Here is a 25,107-nt window from a genome sequence, read left to right as displayed (position 1 = left end):
CCTGCAAACATACACATTGGATCCAGGAAACCCTGTCTTTCCACCCAGTTTTGCCCATAGCACAATCAGCTCTTAATATTCCCTAACCTTGTTGAATGATGAAAAGGATCCCCAAGAGTAATTTGAGCTTCATTCCACGGCTTTGGGGTCAAGGAAGCTTGAAAACAGCACTGAACTTGCCGCAGGACTCCTTGTTGAGTGCCCCAGGGACAGGTTCTGCATGGGGCTTATGCAATGAGGACTGGGCCCTGTTTGCATGCCCCTCCCTCCCTGTCAAGAGTTATTTGATTCCAGTGTCATACAAAGAACAGATATCTGGCTAGAAAAGTGCCTTGGGCGCATGGTGGGAGGAGTGAGTGCAGCAACATTCACAACAGGAGTCTCCTATCGAGTCTGACTCTATGAACTGAAGCACGGAGGGAGACACTCATGGAGCTACCAGTGGTCACAGGTGGTGTCACAAACATCACACACACATGGACCCTTCCTTGTTATTACCCCACAGCCAATTCTTCCCAATTCTTGTTCTGGTTTTTAGTTTATATAGACTTGTTGGAAAATCAAAGTTAATGTCTAAGTATTGGTTCAGCATGTAAGGGCACCTGCAAGGGCGCTTGAGGGTTATTAGAAGGAGGGTGACTTTTATGTTCAGCAAGGGATGGGTAAAGTAAATTTGGAGGAATTATCTCTGTTTCAGAAACAATAGAAAGGGGATCCTGTTCTCTGGGTTTTTCTGGGGAACAGAAGGTGGAGGTGACAAACAAACAGACGGAGCTCAGGAGGGAGGTTTACTGCTCTTATATCCAGTTTTTAAATAATCATGCGACTGGGACACAACCTTAGAGCTATCAGGGTAATAATGGTGAATTTGCAAAATTTCCCGTATCAAAGACCAGAGATTATAGGCATCAACAGGCACTTTAGAAGGCCCAAAAGAACGATAATAATCTTCTAACAATCCCCTACCCTTAACCAACGTTTTTCGTGGATAGTTCCTTCCTGGGGGAACCAAGGACACACATCTTCCAGCAAAAGAAAAACTTTACTAAATCTATCTTTTTAACCCGAGTCCCACGTGTCTTAAGAGATGCTTTTAGCTCCTCAATGAATTGTTCGTGTGCGGACAATGTTTGTCCCATGATGTGATGTGCTGCATTGCTTACCTTACGAGTGTTGATATCACAGTTGGGCTGCCTGCGTTGACCTCAATGCGAGTCACTTTCTGCGGCTCCGGCAGGGAGTGGGAGGGAACCGCAGCAGACTCAAACTGATCTCCGGTGCTTCTCAGAAGACAGAGATTTCACTGCTCAGAATGGCCGTTCTTCGGGGAAGCAGAGTCCAGGATCGAAGACCCCCATTGGGCCCCACGTTTGGGCGCCAGTTGTTAGGGTCTCGTCCAGTGAGACCCTCACACAGTGACCTGGAGGGGCAACGAACCTGGATGGGAAAAAGAAACAGAGACATGGGGCAAGACAAGTGCTGATCAAGCCCATTTATTTTTCCAAAATTCTGGGTATATATTCATAACAGAGAAGGGAGTGGGAGGCACATATTCCAATGAAGCACACTGTGTAACAACCACACACTGTACAACAACCAATCAGCCACATGTTCCTAATAAGGTACAAAGGGTGCACAACAGTACTCAAAGACGTCCGTGGTGACGTCCGCATGCAAATCAAGGCTTACCGGGTGAACTTATCATGATGTTCCTAATATGGTATATCTGCAGTTCAATGGGTGCTCAGTACTTTGACTAATGGCAACAAGGTCAGTTATCGGAACTGCCCATACTACTGACCACGTAGTTTGGAATGTGGGGGCGAAGTTGGGCAGGAAACAAAGCCTTGTTGTTAGAAAGCAGCCAAGTTTCTGCTACGTGTCTGAGGCCAGGGTCTTAATGGCTATCGGCTCCCAACAGAAAAGGACAACATGGATGGAAAAGTTGTACAGCAACTCAAAGAGGAAAACGCTCAAGATGATGAATGGACTCATTGGCTACAACAATAGGCTCAGACTTAGCCACAATGTTCAGGATGATGTAGGACTTGGCAGTGTTTCAATCTGTGAGCACAAGGTCACTGATTCAGACCTGACAGAAGAGCACAGTGTTAGTCTGGGTAGATTAGAGAAACAAATCCACAGAAACGCATATGTATATAAGAGAGAATTTTATTTAAGAAGTAAATGTACATTAAGAAACCATCCCAACCCAGGCCAGTTCAAGCCCATAAATCTGACATTAGCACATATATCCAACACAGATCTACAAAGTCCTCCTCAAACTCACAAAACACATGCAATAATGCTGAATGCAGGAGGAAAGTCAAATCAGTGAGTGTTTTAAGCATCTCAGTGCTGGCAGGAGTCTCCACGCTGTTCTCCAGACCCAGGTCTGCATCTTGGCAGGTTCATGTGGCTTCTCCTCAGGGATGTCTCCCAGGAAGTGAGCTTTGCTAGCTGAGGCAAAGAACTAGCTAAGGCAGCCGCACACTGGTCAGACCATCAGAGAACAAGAAACCAGAGAATAAGAAAGGTGAGGCTCACCAAGCCATTTATCTCTCTGCCCTTTAATTAATCCCATGTATTTATCGGCCAGGTTAGCACAATAAACCTTAACTATCACATCAACTAACAACAACTTGTGCAAACCTCAGCCTTACACAAACGTAGGCCTCAGAATTAATCCCTAAGTTAAACTCAATTTAATAGCAGTTTATTATAAGTTAATGCAAGAATACAAAGTACAAGTTTCTTAATTTGCTGCCCGCAGTGTGTACTCCTGATGCTGCCTCATATCACAGGAACTCACTGAGGCTTCATGTACTTTCCTTTTCTCATTTCAAATTTAAAAATTTGTTAAGAGCACACAGGGTGTTGACGCACCAGTGCTATTCCTTAAGCCTGCTTTTATTTGAAGGACAGAAGTTGTTAACTTTTTTAGCTGGGATGTGGATAGACCCCTACGAACAAGAAGAAAACCCTGAAAACAAAAACTCCATTTCAAGTTGGCTTGCTAAAGAGCATCATCATCCTTAAGCTCTGTCTATAAACACCCCGGCCATGTTGCTCAGGGAGAGAGATTTTGATGAACAATGTAATCCTGAGTTCTACTATTAAATAAATATTTGTTCTCTGTTTTGGTAACTGTTTTAGATGGGGAAAGGCTGTCCAACTCATCTTGACTGCATAACCTAATTTAAATAGATAAGGCAGATTGTGGAGCGCTTTTGTTTGTGTGTTTGTTTCACACATACTCCCATAGGCTCCCAACCAGGAAATCCTTAAAAGAGCAGGAAGCCTCATCTTTATCCAAAGAAATGACTGGTTGATGTGTACTGTCAACCCTGTAGTTAGAAACATATATGTAAACCACTAAACAAACAGAACACAGGAAATAAACTAGTTTAATTGTGGGCAATGCACGCTGTATATGTAAATTTAAACATGTCTCATATCCTTTGGCTTGGTTCATTGGGCAACATGTGGAATTTACAGGGTTACACAGGAGTAACATGTTCGGGGAGTTGAGTGTGGAAATACCCCTCTTAATGATTTTCTCTATGACTGACCTATTGGCCACTCACATCACACACTGTGAGCCTCGCCCTGCTTTTCCAGTGGCCGCCTCACCACCATGCTGATGGTAAACAAGCCAGGAAACCACCTTCCTGGATGCGTCCTAGCTTGCCTGCCCTCAGGAGGGCCAGTGAGGCTTGGGGAATAACATCCCAGGGGGACAGGTGTACTCAATGGGATCAGGTAAGGTGTTTCCTTGGTCATATAACCTATTAAAAATACTTTTACCACAGAACTCTGATCACTAGGACTCTGGAAAAAGTGCAGTTGTAGGTCTACAGACAGACATAAGTAGAAGAAACAGAGAAAACAAATAAATGGAGACGTAGAATTATGGAGATTCTATGTCTTTAGCTGTGCTGGGGTATAATGAGACACAACCTTGTGTTCAAAACTACATCATACATTTGGAATACTGGTTATTCACACCATGACAGGGAGGTTTGGGGGGAAATAGGGAGCTAAAAATATGAGTACAATAAAGGAGAGTGTATGATATGTGAATTATATGTCAATAAAACAGTTAAAACACAAAGTAGAAGCTCAAGCTATTACCTCTCCTCCATGCATAGTCTTTTGTAGGTGCATCAGTCAGATTCCAACTCACAGTAGAGCCGTGTGGCAGGGCAAAGCTGCCCCATAGGGTTTCTCAGGCTATTGTCTCTGCAGGAACGAATGGCCAGGTCTTTCTTCCACAGCACTGCTTTGTTAGCTGCTGAAAACTACTTAATGTAGTGCCATCAGTGCGTCCTCCACACATACTCTGGCTTCCCATGACCTACTTCCCACGTAATAACTAGAGCATTCATTTGAAAGAGAAAACCATTTTGTGTCAAAGCCTTCCCTCTCCATCTCAGAATCAAAGCTCCAGTCACAATGATCTCCTTAAATTCCCTCAAAATTGCCAGGCTCTCGCCTACCTCATAATTATCCTGAATAGCCTTGGTGGCAGAGTGGCTATGTGTTGTGCTGCTAATTAAATGTCAGCAGTTCAAAATCATCAGTTGTTCCTCAGGAGAAAGACGAGGCTTTCTATTCCAGTGAATAGTCACAGTCCCAGAAACCCACAGGGGAAATTCTATCCTGTCCTAAGGGTTGCTGAGAGTCAGCCTTGAGTCCAGGGCAGTGAGTTTGTTTGAGTTTTGTTCTTATTTGTCTCCTAACTGGAGTCCTTGGATGGAACAGTCAATGTCCGTGACTGATCAAGAGATTGACAGTTTAAATTCACAAGCAACAACACCCTGAAGAAAGTCCTGGCATCGTACTACAAAAAAATATAACGACCATTGAAAACCCCAAGAAGGGTATCTTTCCTCTGTCACATGTGGGTCACTGAGATTTGGAATCCCTTTGATGGCAACTGGTTGTTTGACTTTGGGCTAACTAACTGCTACCTAAGGAAACTTGATGGCACAGTGCGTTATGTATTGGGCTGATAATCACAAGGGCACCAGTTCAATGCCACCAGCTGCTCTGTGGGAGAACAATGAGACTATCTTCTGACAAAAAGAATTTCATGGGTTCCCAAACTTATTTGGCTAACTAGCCCCTTACAGAAAAGTAATCATCACTCAGCACTTCTGTGGCAATTGAAAACTTCTGTAGGGTAGTCCATAACCTGGGATAAAGTATAGGTGTCTGCTGTTGCAACCTCCCTGCATCATTTCAGTGATCCCAAACTCACCATCAGGGGAGCACTTTTACTCACTTTGGGGAACACTAACTTGCAGGCTCCGTAAACACCAGGGGGCATTTCTAAGTCTGTCTTAGAAGGTCCCGGTAGTCAGAATTGACTTGTTGATGGTGGTGTGGTTTTAATTCTCACTCATCTCAGTGGCCATGTTGGTTCATCTGGAGTCACACTGAAGAAATCTCAGCCTTGGTACTTATTGACTGTAAAAGCCCAGGCAAGATCACCTAAGCGTCCTTACTGTTATGATGAAAGGATTCTGTCCCTTTCAAGTTTTTCTAACACGTGGTCAGTTCCCACATATGCTTCACTCTTCTTGTGAAATCCTGTCTTGGGAAAAGCATATAGGTTTTGACTTATTTTATTGATAGTTCGGTTATAAAAAAGAATCCCTTGCTGGTGTGCACAATGTTTTATCTCACATAAAAATTACTTCTGAAAAATTTCGAGTTGGCATGTGAGATAAAGTTTATTGTGCCAACCTTGCTGACACATGTGGGGTTAATTGAAGCAGGGAGGGATAAATGGCTCGGTGAGCCTCACCATTCTAATTCTCAGGTTTCTTGCTCTCTGATGGTTGGACTAGGATGCAGTTGCCTTAGCCAGTTCCCTTCAACTGGCAAGGCTCATTCCTGAACGACATCCCTGAGAAGCCACATAGACTTACCCTGATGCAGCCCTGGGTGCTGGAGAAGCCATGTGGAGACCCTGGCCAGCGCTAAGATGCTTACTAGATCACTGATTCTGCTTTCCTCCTGCAGTCAGCGTTATTGCGTGTGTTTTGCGAGATGGAGAAGGACTTTATGGATTGGTCTCGGACGTATGGACTAATGTTGGACTTGTTGGCTTGGGCAGCACTGGGTTGGGATGTTTTCTTGATGTGCACTTACCCTTTATATAAAACTCTCTTATACATGTTTCTGTGGATTTGTTTCTCTAATGTACCCAGACTTAAACAATATGATTGTAGTTGTTTATTTTTAATGGAATAATGTACTGTAGTCTGAAATTGCAGTGCTAAGTGTGTCATCGTGTCCTGATACACAGTCTTTAAAATATGGGAACACAGGTACAATATTTCATTCTTGCCTCTGTGAGAGCTATCTCCAGGGATTGTAACAGAAGTTCTGTGTTTCCTGGATGTCTAACAAATAATGTGAATGATCCTGGTCTTTATTCAAATATAGAGAAATGATCCAACAAAAGTAATTTTGGCAAAGAAGGGGCTTATGAAACACTTTTTTTGTGTGTGTGGGTGGGTCGGGAGGGAGTCTGGAAATGAGACCATTTAGCCACCACAGTGGGCTTCTGAGGGAGGTATAATGCCATCTCCTGTTTGAATATTTGGGTACATGTGATTTGTTCTATGCTTTCGGTAAATATTGGGGTGGGGAGAACTGACTCATATTGGAGTGGTTCTCAAGCCTGGTTACACAGCATAATCACTTATAATGAAGGTTTAAAACAAAACAACAGTGGATCATACCACAGTCCAAATCAATTAAACTACTGAGGTGAGAGCTAGGTGATTCCTGAAAGCAGTTCATATGAAGAACTAATTTGTCCACTTGTGGAGAATTAGTCACTGCAACCTCATGAATAACAACAGAACTCTGTCATATATACTGCCAAAAATAAGACTTCAGTCCAGAACTCAACTCACTGCCAGTGACTCAATGTCAAATCGTACTGACCCTATAGGACAGGATAGAAATATCCCTCTGTGTTTCCCAGACTATAACTCTTTAAGGGAGTAGAAAGCCCTGTCTTTCTCCCAAGGAACATTGGTGGTTTTGAAATGCTAATTAGTAGTTCATAGACAAATCCATAACTACTATGCCACCAGGGCTCTTTCTCTAGAAGGCACTCAAAATATGGTCAGGCAAGAACTACCAGCTCAAAGCAGAGTTGATCATAATGACGTGGATGGAATAAGTCCATTGAGACCTTCATTTGCTGATAGAGGATGTCTCAATATGATAGAGGATATCTCAATATGAGAAGAAACAGTGACAATTATTTAATCATTGAAACTCAGAATTTTGAAGTACTAATATAGAAAAACGAAGTCACAAAATATTACGTGGAACTCATAAAGATCAATACGCTAGGTGTTAGTGAGCTGAAATGGACTGATACCTGCCATTTTGATTCAGACAGTCAAACAGTTTGCTGTGCTGGGAATGACACATTCAATAGGAATCACATTCATGTTCCTAAAGTACATTTCAAGATCTACTTGAAGTACAACGCTATTGTGATAAAACTATCTATCTGCATACAAGAAAATCCAGTCAATAGGGTTATTTAAATTGATGCACCAACCACTAAAGCTGATGATGAAGAAACTGATGAATTTTACCATCATCTTCACTCTGAAATTGATCAAACACACAATCTGAATGCATGGATAATTATTGGCAATTGGAATTCCAAAGTTGGAAACAAAGAGGAAGGAACAATAATTGGAAAATAAGGTCTTGGTGATAGAAATAAATCTGGAGATCACATGATAGAATTTTACAAGGCTAACAACTTCTTCATAGCAAATACCTGAGTGGGCATACACAGGAATCAAATTGTCTACATCTGTGGGAAGAGAAGATGGAGAAGCTCAATGTCAGCAGCTAAAATCAGTCCGGGAGTCAACTGTGGAACATGCCATCAATTGCTCGTAGCTAAGTTCAGATTCAATCTGAAGAAAATTACAACAGGCCCATGGGAGCCAAATACAACCTTGAGTCTATCTCACCTGAATATTAAGATGTCAGGAACAGATTTGACTCCCTAAACACCAAGGGCAGGACACCTGATGAGCTGTGAGGTATCACCGAGAACATGAAGCAAAAGGTCATTGAAGAGACAGGAAAGAAAGGATCAAACTGGATGTCAGAAAAGACTGAAACTTGCTTTTAATCATGGAGTAGCTAAGGCACTTCATAAGAAATGATTTCAAAGAGCTGAACAGAAACTTTCAGAAAGCAGCCGGAGAAGTACTAAAAAGAAATGTGCAAAGACCTAGAGTGAGAAAACCAAAATGGAAGAACATGTTCACTATATCTTAAAATAACTGAAGAAAAACAAATCTGAGCTTCGAGGTGCTCTTCTGAAATATTCTATGGGGAAAATATTGAACGATCCAGGAACCATTAAGTGAAGATGGAAAGAATACACATTATTCTACGAAGAACTAGTTGGCATTCCACCTTTTCAAGAGGAAGGATATAAACAAGAACCAACAGTACTAATGGAAGATATTCAAGCTGCACTGACAGAATTAGCCAAAACCAGTTGCCAAGCATTGACTGAATTCAATTTAAAGTTTCAACAAATTGATGAAGCTCTGGAAGCATTGATGGAATGACGTTTTGGGGTTCTGGGACCCTGCTGGAAATGATGCTCTGAGGAATCCATGACCCCACCAGAATGATGCTATTTGGGGTCTGGGCCAAACAAGAATGATGCTCTAGGAGACTGGGACTTGCCAGAAAAAAATTGTTGGTGTATCTGAGACGTCTTCAGAAAGTTGCTCTCCCACCAGAGAGATCCTCTGGGGGACTGGACCCCTCCGGAACCATCATCCACAAAGTGAATGCTTCTATGGGGATGCCGAAACCCCCCTTCCCACAAGCATATTTCTTGCAGTATTCCCGCTCCACAACACTCCATCCGCCCACTCTCAGCACAGACTGGTGCCGACAAAAATTAAGAACAATTATTAGTAGTAGGCATTGTGTTTGGCCCTAGAGAATCTTTATAATAAAAGACTTACTTGAAGCATAAACTCTACCGAGCAAGACAAACTATTTAGACTTTAATAAATGTCAAGTTTATAAATAATGTACTATAGTGGAGCAGAGGAGTGAACTTTGCATAAGATGTGAGAAGGCTAAACATTTAAACTGAGACCTGAGCAAAAAATGAGCCATGTACAAAGCTGATGTTTTGATGGATTGGTAGACTGATTATTATCCAGAGGCAATATTCTACAACTCATCTACAGATTCAACCTAATTCCTCTCAAGGTTTGTTTTTCCAGAAAATGACAAGCTGATTCTAAAAATTTGATTCTAAAATTTTTATGGACATGTGACAGTTTTAGTATAGCCAAAATAATCCTGAAATACAATAAAATATAGGTGGAGAATGCACATTGCCTGATATGAAAATTTACTAAAAGCTATAGTAATTAAGACTGTGTAGTAGTGACATAAAGGTAGACATATTGATGGAATATAATTGAGTCTAAAAATTCAACCTCATACATCCATAGCTAATTGACTCAAAAAGAGTACACAGAGAAGTCACTGTGGTTTCAGCAAATGCTTTCGAAACTAGAGACAGGGAAAATAGAATGGGTTTTGACTCCCACCTAGCACCATATTGCAAACACTAACTCAAAATAGATCTAAGACCTAAATGTAAGAGCAAAATCTATAAAACCCTTAATAGAAAACATATACATAAATGTTTGTGATCCTGGATTAGGGAATGGTTTCTTAAGATATCTTGCATTTTAAGCAATTATGACATCTTAAACATAAGCAGCCCAAGTTCAACATAAGTTGAACTTCCTCAAAATTAAAGTCCCTTATAATTGGAAAGACACAATCAAGAATTTGAAAAAGGCAACCTACATCAGTCACTATTCATGAGATACCTCAATAATCTTGTATTCAGAATATATAAAGAAATGTTATGTCAAAAACTAAAACTCAACAAATTAAAAATTAGTCAAGTAGTCACTACTCTAAAGATACAAGTACGTTAAATATAAACTATATGACTCTATTATAGATTTAGTCTAAAATTTCTGTAAATTGTTTGAAACTGAAAAATATTAAAATGAGTCTACAACAGCTAAAATAAAATTTTGAGGCTATCCAATCTGAATTTAGGTAACATTTAAAGAAGAGACTTAATGGAATGAACACTAATGACCTGATGAGCAGGAGTGTGGGGGGGTGATATTAAGAACATCATATGTGAAGGAAGCAAATGGTCATTAAAGACAGAAAAGCAAGAAAAAAATCAAAGTGGATATCAGAAGACATTGAAAATGCTCATTACTTAAGAGTAGCTAAGGCAAATGGAAGAAATGATGGAGTTAAAGAGCTGAACAGATAATCTCAAAGGGCAGGACAGGAAGACAAAGTATTAAAAAATTCATCATTTTTTCACCTTAAATGCAACCAAGTCCTGCCAGCCACCTCCACCGCCAACTGCCCCAACACAAAATGGCTCTGATATCTCCAATCAGCCCCTACAATCCCTATGCCACAGCCACATTCTTGAACTATCAAAACAACCTCCCCTCAGCTATCCCTGCATCCACACCTGCACCCTTTCTCCAAGTACCTGCACCAGGCTCCACGCTGAAGCCCGTGATATACCTAATATTGCTATGACCATGTCACTGCTCCACTGAACGCCCTCCAAAGGTTCCCTGCCTTCATCAGGAAGCTGGATGAGTTCTGGGATGCTGGTTAGCACCAGGACCTGGCTGACCTGCGTCCAGCTCCTCCTTCTTGTCCTTTCAAATGCTGGTGTCCCTGAGGCATTTGAAAGGGAGGACAGGCCCCAGTAATTTTCCTTGACCTTCATCCTCAGGTGTAAGTGTCCCATGGCCTCATTTCCACTCAGTCGAGCATCATTAGGATGTGTTTGTATGCCTCTGCAGCACGGATCACATCAGCAGCCACTGACTGACTGCCAGACCTGCACTGAATTGCTTAACCCACAAACATCTGGCCCACTTTAGAGACAAACCACTAGGAACCCAGTGAGGCTCAAGGATTTTCCCAAGGAAATCAGCTAATGAATAGAAGCACTAGAATTTGATCTCAATTCTGACTGTAGGGCCTATCAGCCTACACAGACATGCTGGAGGGCTTTTGTCTCTACAAAAGCTGGCATCTAGAAAGTACAGTGTGAACCTTCATGTAATCAACAAGAGCAGGTCTATGCACATGAATCACCCTCCACACTCAGGCAGGGACTGGAACAGAACTTCCCCCTAGTGTGATATCAACGTTTATTGGTAGTTAATAGGGTTAGTATGCAGAAAGTGGCGGGTGGAAGGTAGAGGTGATGGAAAAAACTACAAGGATCATAGAATGTTAGCTTTCACTAGATTTTTATAATTGCTGTCAATATGGCTTAAACCTGTAAATAATTGAACAGGTAAAAGTTGTGAGATAGATACAAGGGGCCTTCAAAAAGTTAGTGGGAAACTTCCATTATTTTCAGATTTGTTTGGAGTCATCACTGGGGCTTTTTCTTATTCTGGTTTCTTTGTTGGTCCGCTTTTGCACCTGCATGACCAGGTCCAGGGCCTTCTTGAAAGCTGGAATGACCAAGGGCACATGAGGGAGGGGGGAGCGGGGAGGGAGGGGAACAAAAAAAGGACCTGATGCAAAGGGCTTAAGTGGAGAGCAAATACTTTGAGAATGATTGGGGCAGGGAATGCGCAGATGTGCTTTATACAATTGATGTACGTATATGTATGGATTGTGATAAGAGTTGTATGAACCCCTAATAAAATGTAAAAAAAGAAAATGATTAGGGCAAAGAATGTACAGATGTGCTTTGTAAAATTGATGTATTTATATGTATGGATTGTGATAAAAGTTGTATGAGCCCCTAATAAAATGTTTAAAAAAAAAGCTGGAATGACATAGTCCACTGGGGTGAGTCGTGTCCCCCAGGTCCCATACTCACTCAAGGCACAGCTGTCAACACCTGTAGTTGTTCAGGAGCCAGCTGAACCCCCGCCCACTCCCCAGCCCAGAAACCCCACACCCCCTTGCAACCAACCCCTCCTTGCAGGTAATTGAGAAGCATGTCTACAGTGGGTTCTGCTTTGTTGTCAATTTTCTCCAGGTTGTAGTCTGATAGCTTGTTCATCTCGGGAGAGCTTAAGTCAGGTTGGCCCTTGCTGCAACACAAAGGAAAAAGACCCAGCCAGTTCATTTACTGCCAGTCAACTTAGCAAGTTATTCCTGGGGTCCTGACTCAGGTAAGGAATGCAAATGCCTGCATAAGATCCCCACATCCTGCCTCCCGATCCTCATCCAGGTCCCCAAGCTTTAGTGACATCACAAAGCTGAGTGTCAGCTTTACTTCTGGACCCTGTATGCTACCAAATCTTGCCAGCCACCCCCATCATCTGCCCCAACACAAATTGACTCCGGATATTTCCCGCCAGCCCCCACTACAATTCCTATGCCAGTGCCACACCTCCTTCTTAAACTATCCCAACAAGCTCCCCACTGCTCTCCCTGTATCCACACCTGCACCCTTTCTCCAAGTACCTGTACCAGGCTCCACACTGAAGCCCCAGTGATATACCTCATGCGGCCATGGCCATGTCACCGCTCTGCTCAACTCACTCCAAAGGTTCCCTGCTCTCATCAAGAAGTATGATGAGTTCTGGGAGGCTAGTTAGCACCAGGACCTGGCTGGCCTCCGTCCAGCTCCTTCTTCTTGTCCTTTCAAATGCCTGTGTCCCTGAGGCATTTGAAAGGGAGGACAGGCCCAAGCAATGTTCCAGGACCTTCATCCTCAGTTTCATTGTCCCATGACCTTCATTTCCACTCAGCCGAGCTTCATTAGGATGTGTGTGCATGCCTCTGGGTGGCACAGATCACAGCAGCAGCCACCTACTGCATGCCACACCTGCACTGAGTCACTTAACCCTCAAGGGCAAACATCTGGCCCACTTTACAGACGAACCACTAGAGGCCCAGTGAGGCTCAAAGCCTTTCCCAAGGAAATCAGCTAATGAATAGAAGACTACAATTTGATCTGAATCTGACTGTAGGGCCTATCAGCCTACACACACATGCTGGAGGGCTTTTGTCTCTACACAGGAGCTCGATCTAGAAAGTACAGTGTGAACCTTCATGGAATCAACAAGAGCAGGTCTATGCACAGGAATCACATTCCACACTCAGGCAGGGACTGGAGCAGAACTTCCACCTGGCCAGAGGGCTGTAGGAAGTCCCATGTGGCATGAGGATGAGCTTTCCTAGACCCGCTAGATTGGGAGGTGGAGAATTAAGACTACAGTAGAGAGCAGGTATCCTGGTGTCTGGTGGGTTGCATGGGCTTCTAACCACAAAGCCATCAGCTGGAAACCACTGGCTGGAAAAACATGAGGCTTTCTACTCCTGTGAAGAGTTACAGTCTGAGAAACCCCTACAGGCAGTTCTACACTGTCCATAGGGTCGCTGGGTCAGAATCGCTGGCAGTGAGTTTTCAAGGGAGTGCTGCCTCTTGTCATGCCAGTACGTTTTCAAGGAATGGCGTGGAACACCAGGCCAGCCCCTCAGTCTCTCGCTGGCAGAGCCATACCCCACCTGGATGATCTCCTTGAGCAACTCTATGGCCTCCTTCAGGTCCCAGATCTGGGCCATGGCTTCCTTAAAGCTGGAACTTTTCCTAAAATCGCTTATTCAAAACCAAAACAAAAAGAACCCCCCAAACCAAGCAACATACGCAAGGAAATCATTAGAATAAGGATAAAATGACTCCAGGTGGGAATACACAGTTAAAATGGAGTCAGCATACATCTAAACATAGGGCAAGCTACTAGAAACTTCTTCAGAGGCAACAGAAACAAAAATTTCCCTCTGGGCAACAATCAGGAGCAGCTCCCACACTCCCCCACACTAACAAATTTGCAGAAATATGGATCCAGTTCAATTACCTGGATGTCTTTTACTGGCTACTTTCTCTGCATGAAAAGCAATTCATTATTGATGGCAATTTTCTCCTGTCCTCTTAAAGAAACCTTCTCTCCAGCTGTCTGCCCTCCCCTAAGAAGCTTTCCTCCAGCTTCTTTCTACTGTTGAATACAAACAAACAGGCTTTTGTAAAAATTAAAGAAGCAACATGCAAAATTTTTGAAGAGTGTATGTGGGACCGGGGGATCTTCCGTACTTGAGGGGTCTTTCCCTTCTTTGGAGACTTATATACTTTCCCAAAGAAAGACTGGCCTTCACTTTGGCTGAGTTCCTGCTCACTGAACCCCATCTTTGTACAGTTGGGCCTGTCTCTTTCTCCTTTTACTTGCCATCTGCCATACTGTTTACTGATAGCCACCAACCTGGGTCACCTCCCTTGAGGTCTCAGTCCTGGACTTACTCCAGCAACCTGGGAATGCCAATCATGTCTCAATGTGCGGTGGGTTCGCTAGAATATCATTCAACACCCTGAAGGATGAGCCTGTTCCCCGCCTTAACGGCTGTCAAGAATGAGCCAGGGAATTTCCAGACCGGGTTCACCCCTCCCTCTCCCATTCCCCACTCCTGGAGAAGACACCGTGCAGGGGACAAGACCAGGCAAACCTAAGGAGGTAGCCATAAAACGTTTTGTGCTCCAGCTGCAGCCACTCGCGTCCTGAATAGCATTCACTTCATGGAGAGAGAAGCAACAGACCCGCGGCTCACCTGTCAGCTGAAGACGTTCTAGGAGTCTCAGGGAGGAGGCACCGCTGTGTGAAAGGAAACAATGAGGGGGGGAGACACGCAAAATTCCCGCAATGAATCAGGAACACCGACGCCCAAAGTCCCAGTCTGGGATCCTCCTTTCTCCAACAGGAATACTCCCCAGGAACCCCAACCAATCCCAAAACTGGAGGGATAGAACCAGCCCCTGGGACACCCTCCCACATCTCACCACGCGAGGGGCGCTCACGGAGCAGGGGAGGGGGAAGAAGGGCGTCTGCACGCCAGCCAGACTGCTGTGTGCACCAGGGTACCCCCAAACTGGTCACCGCGCGACCCCTCACCTGGGCTCGCCGTCTACACAGTGCTCAGGCTGCTGACGCTTCTCTGGCACCACGCCCCAAGCACAGCAAGTAGGCACTATGGTATGAACATCACTTCCGGCTAGGACACCGCCACTTCCGGCCCTTCTCAGCATGACCCGGAATGGGAGGAGGGTAGTTATGGGTGTGATCCGGAAACACATAAGTGAAAAAACAGGCAAGAGTTAAGGCTTCACTAAGCTGCATAGACTTTCAGGAAAATAAGAATCTTACTTCATTTGGCAGAGATTAATATATCATTCCCACCAACATTATTTGAAAGTTTGTTCTTCATTACACTGACCATACAGGATGGGATTGCGATGAATTGGAAATAATAAATGTGTAGGTCTTAGTGGGACAAAAACTTTTCTTATCCTGACAAATGGTTAGATTATTATCAGATGTATTATCAAAGTCACATACCTCATGGACAGCACTGACTGAGCTAAAGACACCAACTTCCCTATGTGACACTGAATATCCACAGGGTAAAAGGTGTGCTCAAGGCCATATAAAAGAATAAGCAATATACCATAGCAACAAAATTTTAATGTTATACAAAACAAACTGAATGTTTTCTTTTTAAACATTTTATTAGGAACTCATACAACTCTTATCACAATCCATACATGCACCAATTGTATAAAGCGGGTAAGGAAGTGGAGTTAACAAACCCAGGGACAAGGGAAAAACATGGGACCCCAAATGGTAGAGAAGGGGGAGTGGCAGGCCTGTTGGGTAATGATCAAGGGTAAGGTTGCTTAGAGAAGAGGTATACTCTAGCCCAGATGGCGATGAAGCATGGTAGTAGGGCCGGAGGAAAGTCAAGGGAGATGGAGGAAAGAGCTAGGAGTCAAAGGGCATTCATGGAGGTCTAGACAAAGACATGTACATGCAAATATATATAGGAGGATGGGGAAATAGATCTATTTGTCTATATTTATAGGTCAAGTATTAAGGTGGCGGAAGGACCTTGGGCCTCTACTCAAACACTCCCTCAATGCATGAATAACTTCTTTTATTAAATTGGAACTCTATGATGCTCACTCTCCCGACACAATGGCTGTAGCCAAAGTGGGTGAACAAGTAAATGTGGTGAAGAAAGCTGATGGTGCCCGGCTATCAAAAGAGATAGTGACTGGGGTCTTAAAGGCTTGAAGATAAACAAGTGGCCATCTAGCTCAGAAGCAACAAAGTCCACATGGAAGAACACACCAGCCTGTGTGATCGAGTGGTCCCAAAGGGATCAGTTACCAGGCATCAAAGAACAAAAAATCATATCATTGACTGCACACCTCCATGATAGGATCGCTGAAGACAAATGGGTGCATAAGCAAATGTGGTGAAGAAAGCTGATGGTGCCCGGCTATCAAAAGAGATAGTGACTGGGGTCTTAAAGGCTTGAAGGTGAACAAGCGGCCATCTAGCTCAGAAGCAAATAAGCCCACATGGAAGAAGCACACCGGCCAGTGCGATCATGAGGTGCCCAAGGGACCAGGTATAAGGCATCATGCAAAAAAAAAAAAAGATATGTGTGTATGTATGTGTATATGTATATATGTATGTGTATATATGTATATATATATCATATTAAATGAAGGGGGAAGTGCAGAGTGGAGACCCAAGGCCCAAGTGTCGACCAATGGAGATCCCCTCATAGAGGGGTTTAGGACAGGAGATGGGTTAATTAGGGTGTGAGGTAGTATCGATGAAGAACACAGCTTTCCCCCAGATCCTGGATGCTTCCTCCCCCCAACTACCATGGTCCGAATTCTACCTTGCAGGGCTGGATAGGACAGAGGCTGTACACTGGTGCATATGAGGGTTGGAGGTACATGGAATCCAGGGTGGATGATATCATCAGGACCAAGGGTATGAGGGACGATGCTGGGAGAGTGGAGGGTGAGTGGGTTGGAAAGGGGGAACTGATTACAAGGATCCACATGTGACCTCTTCCCTGGGAGAGGGACAGCAGAGAAGGGGGGAAGGGAGACTCCGGATAGGGCAAGATATGACAAAATAACGATGTATAAATTACCAAGGGCATATGGGGGAGGGGGGAACAGAGAGGGAGGGGGAAAAAAAGAGGACCTGATGCAAGGGGCTTGAGTGGAGAGCAAATGCCTTGAGAATGATTGGGGCAGGGAATGTATGGATGTGCTTTATACAATTGATGTATGTGTATGTATGGATTGTGGTAAGAGTTGTATGAGTCCCTAATAAAATGTAAAAGAAGAAAAGAGAAAAAAATGATTAGGGCAAGGACTGTGCGGATGTGCTTTATACAATTGATGTATGTATATGTATGAACTGTGAAAAGAATTGTATGAGCCCCAATAAATTGTTAAAATAAAAAAAAAATTTTTAAAAAGCACATCTGTACATTCTTTGCCCTCATCATTTTCAAAGCATTTGCTCTCCACTTAAGCGCTTTGCATCAGGTCTTCCTTTTATTCCCCTCCCTCTCCGCTCCCCCTTCCCTCATGACCCATTGATAATTTACGAATTATTATTTTGTCATATCTTTCCCCATCCGACATCTCCCTTCATCCTCTTTTCTGTTGTCCAAACTGAAAATTTTCTTGGATACTGAAGTACACTTTAACTTCCATGTGGTGCTTATGCATGTCTGAAGCTGAGAAAATAAACCACTACATCATTGGTCTAGTTTTGGACTGTTGTTTATAAGGACACTTCCTGCTATGGTAAAGATGAAATGATATGTTTCATAAAATGGAAAAAAACACAAAAGCCTAAGGAGCTTTTACTCTGCTCTTTATGGTTCTATGGGTGTAGAATTCATATGACAGGTCTGACTTTATTGTTCTTTTAAATATATGTTCTTATTCATATACTTAAAACTTAGTGTGTTTGTGTATTTGAAAACTGAAGGTAAATACAATAGTAATTGTAAGGTTTATTTGGGCGCGAAACAGAACCAGAGATCCAATTAGCAAGGTTTTAGAAGAAGGCTTTATTCAGAAGCTTGCTGGCGGGCTCAGCAACTCAGAATATTGAGTTATTGAAGGCGCGCAGTGGGAAACTTTTGCTGTATTTTTATACCCCCCTTTCTGGCAGGCACAAAGCGGAGGGTGTTTACAGAAGGGATTGCAAAAAAGGAAAACGGTCGTTAAAATTTCCGGGAATTCGGTGGGAGTTGGGCAAACTGGCTGAGCAAACATCCTGTTAGTAAAAAGACGCACTTTTGGACATTTGTGGTTTACCGAAGGGAGAGGGATGTCAGTGAAGGGTGAGTCTGAAGAACTAACATGGAAGCACCTGATTCAAAAAGGAGTTTCTTGTGCCAAGGACATACAGTAACATCACATTAAAACTGGTGCTTGGTAAAGTAGAGGGGCAGCAAACAAGAATACTTTTTAGAGTGACAAAGGCTGAAACAATGGGCTCAAATATACGAACAATTATGAAGATGGTAAAGGAAAGGCCAATGTTTGTTCCTGGGTACACAGGGTAACTATAATTTAGAACTCACTTAATGACACCAAACAATAACAACTTCCATTGTACACTGGCTCTGAGTACAATAAGTACTAAAATGTTAGAGTATTTTTTAAATAAGCATTAACATAATAATCATTCAGAACAGTTGTTGAAAACATATAATCATGGTTTTAAAATATATAACTGCAAGCTGAATCTAGAGTTAAGGACAATATTGAACAACTGCAGATTTGCATGAGAACTTAATTTTTTTATTTTAACACATGAGAAACTTTAATAAACAATTTTACAACTGCAGAGACTGTGGGGTAAAAGCATTTAAAATATACTCTACAACGGAATATATTATACTGGAGTTTTAACAACACAGTAACAAATTTGATGATTTCATGACTCTAATTATTTGAGGAGAATAATTACATCATACAGACTAACAGTTTATGTACAGATTGGTGGAAATGGGATGGATTGAGTTAGAGAGCGCCTATCCCTGCCTTTGAGTTCATATTTCACCTTGACTGAGTGGGATTATCACCAGGGATGCAAGGATGTTTCAACATTAGAAAACATATTAATGTAACCGACTACATAAACAGGAGAAAAATAAGAACTCTCTGATCATGTTAATAGGTGCAGAAAAGATATATGACAATATACAGCACCCATTAATGATAAAAACACTCAATAATATGGAAATGGAAGGGAGAGACCTCAACACAACAAATGTATTAAAGGAAACACTGTTGGTGAAGGACAATTAGATGACTGGAACTTGCTGGAAATAAGACACACACAGAAAGGCTTCATCAAAATAGTAATACAGAACCCACAGATTGGGGGGAACACATCTTTAGCAATGAGGAGATGGAGAGAGAAGGGGAGGAGAAGGGGAGGAGAAGGGGAGGAGAAGAGGAGGAGAAGAAGACAACTGTGGCATTTTCAGGGATCGCTAATGTATATGCTCACCTGAGCATGCACCAGGGAAAAGGAGGCTGGAGTCTGGGTGGTCTAACATAGGGAGCAGAGCCTGAAATCAGTGTCTGAGGATGAAGTTTTGTGAAGGGTCTTTCCATTGTGGCTCTTGAGTCTACAAGGCGTAGGCCTCTTCTTTGACTTGCGTGATTGGAGGAGTTCATGAGAAAGTCACACGGTGCCAGGAGAGACATGGCCAAATGGAGCAAATGGCATCAGGTGCTGTCAGGCATGTCTCTGTAATCCATGCAATGGGAGTGTCTCCTGGGGATATTCCCAGTTGGGAAGCCTGCTCTCCACCCACCACTTTCTGTCAGCTTGTCTTTCTGTCATGGCTTGTGTGTTGTTGTGTTTCAAATGCAGGCAGTCACTCAAAATGAACAGGTTTCAGCAGGGCTTCCAGACTATGCAACTAAAAATGAATCAGTTGCCACTCCGGGTGCTGAAGCTCACCTCTCAGACCCTCCATCCTCATCGATTCCAGGTCACACCCCTTAGGACAGACTCCACCCCACACTCTACCTAGGTGATGCAATTTCCTGTTGAACCTACTTCCTCTGAATGAGAAGGTTCAGAGTAAGCTTCCCACAAGGGTAGGTGAGTCTCTGTTTCTGTTTGGATTCCATGCATGGAGTCCCCAGCAAGGTGACGTCCCCAGCAGTGTCTTGGTTCCTGAGGATGTTACAATTCCTGCACCCTTTCAGCCCCGGTTCCAGGACGCCACGATTCCCTGGAATGTTTCCATTTAAATCCTTTCTGAGCTAGGTACAGGCCTCAGAGCATGGGAATACTCCTTTATCCTGCCCAGAACCCCTCATGCACCCTCACTCCTCATGGCAAAAAGGCCCGATTGGGGGTAGGTTCTTTTCTGGTGTCCGTTCCCTCAATGTCAGGTGTCAGGCATGAGAGCAAGGGACCCCTTAGTGGCCTTAACCGAAAGGAGAGGCCAACCTTGCAGTCATCAGGCCACCCCATGATGACTGAGGTCTGTATTAGAGCTTACCTTCCCAGCATCTTGCTTTGCAAAAGGGCGCCACAGCAGTCACAGCCCCAAACCGGGCACAGTTTAAGTCCTCCAATAGAGTCAACCTCCATTGAGTGCGTTCCGCCCAGGAACCAAAGCTGTAGGTAATCTGGCCCTCAGGCAGAGGGCTTTTGAAAGTGGATGACTTTAACCTCTCCAGGCAGCCCAAGGAGGGGCAGTCTCCTTTGAAGGTTTGCCTGCATGTGTGTCCTTGATGGAGGTCACCAAATAGTATAGGGGTCTCCTAGATAGGAACCATGTGCTGTCAGTCTTCCCCTGACTGCATTGCTCAGGAGGCCGTGGACCCATCTTGTAAGCCCACTATCTATGGATGGAAGTGTCTGTCAGTGTGATGTATTCATTGATCACCAATCATGATTTTGTGGCAGTTTCTTTTGCCCTGCCCCACTCCCACAACCTCTTTAATTCACATCTTAATTGTGAACCTGGAAAGCCATTTCCACCTCCTGTTGTTGGCTTCCCTCATCCAGATAGATGATTTGTTGGTGTCTTTACTTTTGTCTTTCTCTCTTGAGATTTAACAAATATTCTCTTCTCTTTAAACTATATTTAAAATGGGGTCTCCTTTTTACTCTGAAACGGATCTTGACTGCATGTGCTTCCTTAATCATTTCTGCCCATCGGAAACTAGCTTGTGCTCTGTTTTAGACTGCAAACTGGGGTGCTAAGACTTTAATCTCTAATACAGCTCCTGGGTTTTGTCTCTGCCGATGCTGTACCTTTCCACTTGGAGTGTGAAGAGCACCTCAGCTCAGAGACTGGTTGTGTTAATAGCTCATCTCTATCACTGCGTTTTTCCACTCGTGCAACCACCCCCCTTATCGTCCCTTGTGACTCGTAGAGCATTGCTGGCCCAGATTTAATGTCCACTCATTGTATTAATAGGGAATTTTGGTTTCCTTTATCATCCTTTTGATTTGCAGAATCCAGCAAATATTTTATTTATTTTCAGGTCCTTAAGTGTATTAATCTGGAGAAAGAATAGCTTTTCTTCAACTGTAAGAGTTTCAGTTTTGAAAATCCAGAGGGCAGTTCTACACTGCCCTATAAGGTCACTATGAGTCAGAATTGACTCGATGGCAGTGAGTTTTGGTTTTGTGCATTAATATTATCTTTTAGTGACTCATGCCTTCAAGGTAAGCACTTTTTTGGTTGTTTTGAGTTATTTTCAGAGTATTTAAAGTGTTCATTTATCAGTTATCCTAGTGGATAGAGACAATGTTTCATAATACCCAATTCTAATTATGTAAATTCATTTAATCCTTTTGAGTGATTTCATTTGTTAACTGTTTCTTCTTCAATTTGTTTGATTTGACTGTGTAAGAACTGTGTCCTACTAAGGTTGGCTCCTCACTTAAAAAATCACAATTATTCCTAATACAAGGTAACATTCAGATATATAATTCTTATATAGAGTAAGATATCATCTAATTTAAAATAAAGTTACCATTTTCTATCTCCCACTGCATGGGAATTCTTAATTGTTCTAACCTTTTATCCAAGTATTATTGATAAAAGGCTTGTTTTCTTCACTGCTTTATTGTTCTCAGGTGCACTCTGGTGCACTCTCTTTGTGATGCCATAGGACCTTAAACTCTTCCTTGTGGTTTCTAGGCTACAGTTAATATGTGACCAGATTGCCACATCGTGGGATACAACTGCTTACATTTCGTGGAGCTGCCTTACATTTACTGTAGCAGTAGGCTTTCTTCACTAACTAATTTAGATATGCCAAATTCTCAGTAGGCTTACATGTTTTTCATTATGGGTACAGTGATTCTTAATGAAAATTGTTTTTGTGTTTCTGATTTAGCCATGTTTTCAACATAAAACCAATGTGCATACATAGACATGAATATGCTTTCATCATGTTTCGTTTTCCCTTTGGTTAGGTGTCATGTCATGTTAATTCCATCTCATGGCAACTTCATGTGTTATAGAGCAGAACATATCCATAGCGTTTCTGGAGTATCATTTATGGAAACAGATCTCCAGTTCTGTCTTCCACAGTAATGCAAGCTGAATTTAACCCATCAGCCCTCAGTGGAGCAGTCTAGTTCAAGCTGTTGGTGCCACTTACAAACCTTCATTGTCTTTAACCCCAAAAAGCAAACTCACTGCCACAAAGTCAATTCTCACTCATAGTGTTCCTATGTAGGTGTCTGAGATTTAAAATCTATACAGGAACCACCAGCCTCTTTTTCTTTTAAAGATCTGCTGGTGGAGCTGAACTGCCAGCCCTGAGAATACAAATGAAGCCAGATTTTTCTTTTTTCCCTGTAGAAATTAGCCAGGCCAAACAGATGCCATCAAACCCACACTAACTCCTGCAGACTCCATGTGTGTCATTGCACAGGGATGTTGCAGAGGGCTTTCAGTGACTGGTTTCTCAAAGTGCATCACCCAGTCTATCTTTTCTGGAGACTCTGAGTAGAAACAAACTCCCAATCTCTCCATGAACACCAATCCATGGTAACCATTATAATGCTCAGGGACATAAAAAACTAAGCCAGGCACACATGTGTGCATGTGCACACATGCCAGAACCTATGTACCCTGGCATTCTCTCAAAGAAGGAAAACAAAACTATACAATGAGGTTGAATTTTTAACTATAACATGAAAATCCACCTTTTTGAGTATGCAAAATTTGCAGGACCCAGAAAAATTATGCCATTCTGTTAATTTTCAGCTCTCACAAGTTTCTATGTGAATCGTACAGATATACTGTAACCTAACTGGTCTCTTTACCATAGATAGAGAATAAAATTAATATCAACTTTAATAGATCTTCAAGAGAGATACTCTATGTAAATTTCTTAATATTCTTTCTGAGTTTTCATGGAAGATGATTTTTAAGATGTACAATATTTGAGGAATTATAAAAGATTGATTACATTATTCTGTTTAGATAATACTACACTCTTAGGCATTATCTGTAAGGAACAGATATGCAGAGGCTTCAAAAGGATCATGTATAAATTCCATTATATTTATTTCATTTTCCATGATCTTTTTGAAACCCACTGGGCATTCATGGCATGAAAGATTGGCTACCAGTGAGCTCCTTGAATTTAAATTAGATAATAATTTGATAAATAGCAATCATTTGGCCTACCGTTTGATTCTGTATGGTGACCGTATGTGGTTTCAGAGTAAATCTATACTTTGTAAGATTTTTAATGGATAACTTCAGAAAGTATCTTCTCCTGGAACAAATTATTTTGGTCTCTCTCTTAGTTAATTCCATCACATCCTTCAAATCACAGTTTTCAATGAATTCAATTAATTAGATTATTAAGGGTATATGGTGAAAACCACCACTAAACAAAATGGTCCCATAGGCAGGACCATAGAATGATTCACAGTAGAAATCAACTGAGAGCGTACCTATCTATTTGTACCTCTCCCATGTTTTGAGGATAGATGTTTGCTCTGGGTCCTAACTAGATTAATAAATTAGACATTGAAAAGAATACCTTTCTTATTGTTAGCTGCCATCTAGTTTTCTCCAGTTTATAAGAACACGATGCACCCATGGGGATATAGTGGGTTATGTGTTGGATTGCTAACCACAGGTTCAGCAATTCAAAACCATTAACTGATGACGCTTTCTATTCCCTTGAAGAGTTGCAGTTTCAGAAACACACAGGGCCTTTTGTACTCTGCCCTGTGGAGACTATATAAGTCAGAAGTAACTCGATGACCATTCATTGTTTTTTAATGGGCAACAGAACAAAACCATGCCCTGTGACCTCAATATTCTGAGTTCAATCTGGTCACCTTTTGTCTTGGGGATTGGAATGGTGACTTTGGGCTCTTCACATATTGGTCATAAACCTGAAAGTCCTCATTTGCATTTCTTCTTTTATTTTACTTTTTTGCTAGTGTTTCTTCAGGATCCATTTATTTTTACAGGGTTGGAATTTCCATGTATACTTATTGCTAATGAGCTTTTCATTTCATATATAAAATATTCCTATATAAACATGTATAAACCACTTTATTTTGCCACCTTCCATGAATCAGATTCAAATGCCTTAAAAGTTTACTGAAAATGTGCCTGTGATTCCTACTTTTGCCTGTCTACCTACCTTAGTTCCATACATTTAGGTAAAGTCCGAGAGAGCAGATAGTTCTACATACATAATTAGCAATGTGAATTTCTTGATGGGTTAGATTTGGGTTCAATTTAGGGTTGTAGAGTGCTAGAGTCAGAGTCTGTGTGAGATTGGAATCTAGGTCCTGGGATTAATGTTCCCGGTTCAAGAACAAGAGTCAATGGATAGAAATAGAATTTAAGTGTCTTGAGTCAAGAGTCAGATGTTGGTGGACAGATTAAAGGGCTTTATGCTGAGAATGTGTCCTACCTAACAGTTTATGTTTGGAGTTGCTTAGGGGCTTATGTGTTATGGTATAAAGATATAGTTATGGTTTAAACAGCATAGTTGTGGAAGTTGGTTTCTGATATTGAGACATTGTGTCATAAAGTTAGGATTAAGGTTATAGAATATATTCAGAGTTCTGTTCCTGATTCAAACAATTG

Source organism: Tenrec ecaudatus, chromosome 17 (genome assembly GCF_050624435.1).
Source record: "Tenrec ecaudatus isolate mTenEca1 chromosome 17, mTenEca1.hap1, whole genome shotgun sequence".
Lineage (NCBI taxonomy): Eukaryota > Metazoa > Chordata > Mammalia > Afrosoricida > Tenrecidae > Tenrec > Tenrec ecaudatus.
This window is presented reverse-complemented; position numbering follows the sequence as displayed.